The sequence below is a fragment of the Pelophylax lessonae genome (genome assembly GCF_965119305.1).
Source record: "Pelophylax lessonae genome assembly, chromosome: 4".
Classification (NCBI taxonomy): domain Eukaryota; kingdom Metazoa; phylum Chordata; class Amphibia; order Anura; family Ranidae; genus Pelophylax; species Pelophylax lessonae.
Genome location: NC_138771.1, coordinates 59,771,351 through 59,777,350, shown reverse-complemented (window position 1 = coordinate 59,777,350; position 6,000 = coordinate 59,771,351). Strand labels below are relative to the sequence as shown.

The window sequence follows — 6,000 nt, the reverse complement described above, 5'->3', positions numbered from 1 at the left end:
TATCAAGGGCTGGCAGCCTGCGAGTGGAAACAAACCATCAATTACATCACCAAGCCAGATCCATTTTAAAATGCCGTTATTGAATTAAAAGGCGCACACATACAAACACACACACAAAACTTCTTTGCTGGTGCCTGCTGTATCCTTTCCACAGAAAGTACATAAATCCATAGAAACTGGATTAGTTTAAAATTTAAATGGAGGGCCCGGGGCGGAATTAAGGTCCCCACAGTGACTCATCTTGTGCAAAACACTTTGCTGTTCAACTTGGTACCCCAGAGGAGCCGGAAAAGCAGCTGTACTCAGCTCATATGCAGATGCTGGGAAGGATTTCCTCCATATAAAAGGCTTTTTTTTTTTTTTTTTTTTTTATATGCTTCAAAACGGTGTCGTGTAATCGAGGTCAGTGCTTTGTCTTTTTCCTTAAAAACATCTTCGGAGAAAGTTGGCAGCACTGGAGCCACGACGGCTAATGAGACGCAACTTACAGAGAGGAAGTTTCAGACAGCGAGCAAGATAACGAGAGGCAATCCTCATCCCGAGACGAGACGATGGACGATATTTATAAGGTACAGCCCATAATGAAGTCTTCTATGATTGAGTCATTTTTTAAGGATGCCATTCTTTGTAAACCATCTTACGGAGGCATTTAGAGTATGAATTTCTAATATTTATTATATTACATTATATTTATAGTATACATTTCTAATATTATATTACATTATATTTATAGTATACATTTCTAATATTTATTATATTACATTATATTTATAGTATGCATTTTTAATATTTATTATATTACATTATATTTATAGCATGCATTTCTAATATTTAATATATTACATTAGTTTTATAGTATGCATTTCTACTATTTATTATATTACATTATATTTATAGAATGCATTTATAATATTTATTATATTACATTATATTTATAGTATACATTTCTAATATTTATTATATTACATTATATTTATAGCATGCGTTTATAAAATTTATTATATTACATTCGTTTTATAGTATGCATTTATAATATTTATTATATGACATTATATTTATAGCATGCATTTATTATATTTATTATATTACATTATATTTATAGTATGCATTTATAATATTTATTATATTACATTATATTTATAGTATGCATTTATAATATTTATTATATTTTATTATATTTATAATATGCATTTATAATATTTATTATATTACATTATATTTATAGTATGCATTTATAATATTTATAGCATGCAATTATAATATTTATTATATTACATTAGTTTAATAGTATGCATTTCTAATATTTATGCTATTACATTATATTTATAGTATGCATTTATAATATTAATTATATTTTATTATATTTATAGTATGCATTTATAATATGTATTATATTGCATTATATTTAATAGTATTATATTATCATTTTTATTTCTTTTTATATTGCTAAAATTGCCAGAAGCCAATTCAGCTAATTAAGAGAAAATGTAGCTGTAAAATGAATCTGAAATGGAGTTGCATGTCTTTAAAAATGTATGTGACGCCACGCCAAACACTACTGTGAAGTGCGGTCCCCACTCTTATTTATCTGAGCACTCAAACTGGGACATATAAATAGCATTTAATACACATTCTGTGATTGAGTCATTTTCTTTTTAACTGCAAGGATATCATTCTTTGTAAACCACTTTATAGGGATTATTATGCATTATATGTTGCAATTATTTTTTTTTATTTATTGTACATTATAATTTTTTTTTATATTACTAAAATTCCCCAGAATCAAATTCAAGTTAATCAGAAGAAAATGCAAAGCAATATTAAACCCAAAAACAAAAAAAAAATGTAATCTATTGAGGCTTGCTAATCCTTAAATGTGATAGCTGCATTAGTTTTCTTTTTTCTTTAGACTTTTTTTCCCTTTATTTTTACCCGATGATCCAGCCATCCATTTTTTTCAACGGAACAAGCTGTTCTGCAGATGTAGCAGTTATAAGGGGTTGAGACAAACCATTTGCTGCCAAGGGTGCGTACAATTCCCCACTTCCTATCTTAGGCTCAGTTCACACCTATGCGTTTTTAATGCTTTTTGCAGAAACGCACTACACTCCATTTAACATGGTTTGCTATCACACACATTCACATCAATGCTTTTTTCAGCCGCTACTCTTTAGAAAGGGTCAAGGACTTATTTAAAAGCAAAACGCTTTGTTTTTGGTTCAATAGACTTCAATGAAGAAGAAGCAGCAGAAAAGCACGTAGTGCATTTTTGCTGCGATTTTCATTTTGTTATGTTTTTACTCACCCAACAACAAATTGGCCAAAAAAAATAATAAATGCAAAGCGCTTTAAAAAACGCACGTAAAATGCATGAAAAAAAAACGCATGTGCAAAATGTACCGCAGAAACGGATCTAAAGTAAACTGCATAGGTGAGAATGGAGCCTTAGGGTGTCTCCATTCTGGGTGGAGAAGCGACAGAGACACTTTTGGACTGCAGCATTATGGATCCGGGCAGAGGGTAGTGTTTGATGTACTAGCAGATTGACGTGGATTTGACTAACACATTTAAGGTGAACTCCATCTCACACTTTTGGTAAAAAAAAAATCCTAATAAGTGTATATTGATTGGTTTGCACAAAAGTTATCGCGTCTACAAGCTAGGGGGAAACATTTATGCCATTTTTATTTATTTTATTTATTTTTTGCCAGTAATTGTGGCGATCAGTGATTTTTAGCGGGACTGCGACATTGCGGCAGACCGGACCCCTAACTGACATTTTTGAGGGGACCAGTGACATTACTACAGTGATCAGTGCTAAAAATATGCACTGTTACTGTAATAATGCAACTGGCAAGGGGTTAACACCAGGGGCGATCAAATGGTTAAATGTGTCTTTAAACCTTGGCATCCCAGATGTTTTGGATCTACATTTTTCATGATGCTCAACTACACTGCAGAGTGCATGAGCGAGCATCATGGACAATGTAGTTTTAAAACATCTGGGGTGGCAAGGTTCATTATCACTGCCCTAGGGGGTGCTTTCCAACTGTGTGGGGGATGGACTAACTAGATGAACACAGAGATCCGTGTTCCTAAATAGGAGGAACACAAGATCCCTGTGTTCATCTGTGACAGAACAGCGGTCTGCCTTGTTTACATCGGCAGACCGCCGTTCTGTCTCTCTGGGGAGCGATCTCCCTCTGGCTAATCAGCGTGCAGGCGCCCCCCGCTGGCTATTACACAAAATGATGTACAGGTAGGTCATTTCACACTATAGAGCTGACCTGCCGCAGTATATGTACTGCTCGCGGTTGGCAAGTGGTTAACTATAAACAGAATGATTTAGATTTAAAATAGAAGTCTGTGTTGCATGTATTTGTAAAGGTATGTGACGCCACGCCACACAGTACTGTAAAGTGTGGGCCGCACTCTTATTTATCTGAGAACTCAAACTGGGACATATAAATAGCCTATAATGTAAAATCTTTGATTGAGTAATTGTTTTTGCCCTGCAAAGATATTATTCTTTGTAAACCAACTCACAGGGACATTAAGCTTTATATTATGCATTTATAGTTTTTTTTTATTAATCTTACATTATACTTATTTTTCTCTTTTTATATTACTATAATTGCATAGAAACCAATTCAGCTAATTATCCTACATTTATTATTATTATTATTCAGGATTTATATAGCGCCAACAGTTTGCGACATGAGGGCAGATAGTCCAGTTACAGTACAATTCAATACAGGAGGAATCAGAGGACCCCACTAGATTAAATACAGAAGACCTTGTTGCATGTATTTGAAAATATGTGTATACTGTGTGTGTATGTGTATATATATATATATATATATATATACACATACACACACAGTATACACATATTTTCAAATACATGCAACAAGGTCTTCTGTATTTAATCTAGTGGGCTATGCTCATTCCTCCAATATATCTATGGAGAGGGGCCATGGTTGTCACCCAAACTGTTCTCCTAACTTGGACTACAAGGGGTCTTCCTTTATTCATTTCCACAGCATTTGGAGGAGAAATCTAAAGTTTACAGGACATGATTTACAGTGTCTTAAAAAAGTATTCATATCCTTTAAAATTTTCCACATTTTGTAATGTTACAACTAAAAACATAAACTTGTTGGGGATGACCCTGTATCAGGCCTTTGGGACCCTTATGAGGGAGTTGAGCCTACCTTCCCACATCACTCTTTTTGGGCTGACACACCTCACCTTCATCCCAGGAAGTAAGTTTGTTTTTTTCGTTTTTTTCATTTTTTTCTTGGCCATCATCCCCCTTTTTCATAGATCCAACCCAGATACACCAAATCAACCCCCCTTTTTTACTTTCATGCAACCATTATACAGGCTGCTGCTTGTTTGAATTCTTTTAAATTCTTTTACATTTTACAGATCCCCCCCTTTTTTTTCATCCCATTTTTTGATCACCTATTTATATATACCCCATATTTCCTTCACTCGGTTTACACATGCGTTTGGTTCATGTTTGCCGCATTGGTCCCCCCTCATTTTTCTTCCATTTTTTATTATTATTATTTTTTTCTTTTTTCCCATCACCCCACTCAGGTGTCACGTATTGCATCACTGGCTCTGCGCCCCCCATTCTCCCTTTGCCTGGTGGTCCTCCCCACGGCTGCCGGGTCAGATTCCCTGGCTGACGGCGCTATGCAGTATTTGCTTTTGAGTTGACTGATCCTGTGAGTATAGAGCTCTGTTAGTTCATTGTCCAATAGTGGACTCCACACCCTTGATATTTGATACAGTCTATATTTACTGAATACAACAAATAATGTATATTTAATACTTATGTTACTGTCTTACTTTGTAGACATACGACATGCATCCACTCCTGAAGAAGCAAATCCTGTTTTGCGAAACGCGTAGAGTATACCAAGATGCATTGTTTTTATGTTTTTCATGTATATGTTTAGATTGGCAACCTATCATTGCTTTATTTGGATCAGTCTAAAATGTTCATGGGTTACCCTTTAATACAGTTTTTGTTATTCATATAATAAAACTATTTAATTTTACCAGATGAATGTTTACTTGTTTTTACAAACATAAGTGTGGTGCCTCAATCAAAGTCCCCCCAGGCAATCCTGGTCACTTCAGTGGCTTTCTTTTCTTGCATGCATTTTGGGATGGAGGCACACCACTTCGATGTGAGATTCAGATCACACCCCTCTGTATTTATAAAAACATAAACTTATTTTATTGGGAATTTATGTGATAGACCAATGCAAAGTGTTGGAAAAGTGGAAGGAAAATTATAAATAGTTTTCAATTTTTTTTTTTTTTCAAATATGTGAAACGTGTGGCGGGCATTTGTGTATTCAGCCCCCCTGAGTCAATACTTTGTAGAACCACCTTTCACTGCAATTACAGCTGCAAGTCTTTTTGGGGATGTCTCTACCAGCTTTGCACACCTAGAGAGTGGAATTTTTGCAAATTTTTTTTTAACCCAAGCTCTGTCAGATTGTGAACATCAATTTTCAAGTCTTGCCACAGATTCTCATTTGGATTTAGGTCTGGACTTTGACTGGGCCATTCTAAAACATGAATATGCTTTGGAACAAATAAAATAAAGATGTGGATGGGTCCAGGCTGGTTGGTCCCAACCACATCTAATAAAAGTGATGGACTTTTGAGGGTGTGAAGGTGCAATATTGATAATTAGCAGCCAAAACAGGACATATATAAAAAAATATAATATTTTATTAATTTGACATTAAAATGAATTGATCAATTGATCAAACAATGTATACAATAGTACGATCATACTTCATACAAATAGCTGATCCACAGGCAAACAAGGTCAGTAAATATATAACCAAGATGTGAAAGGTCTGACGTGTTTTGCTTGAACATATGAAGTTCAAATTCTGCTTCCTCAGAGACCCTTTTCAGGACCAGAAAACTTTACATATAAAGAAAAAAAGAACATGATTTATATTATAC

General features: G+C 34.4%; 1 protein-coding gene across 1 annotated transcript in view; it reads left to right on the top strand.

Moving 5' to 3' along the window:
• Positions 1-394: 394 nt before the first annotated feature.
• Positions 395-6,000, top strand: part of LOC309552334 (uncharacterized protein) — a gene marked incomplete at its 5' end in the record, with an annotated part of 91,209 nt that continues 85,603 nt past the window's right edge. Inside the window, one exon of the mRNA XM_082253246.1 lies at positions 395-569. The remainder of the gene's footprint in view (positions 570-6,000) is intronic.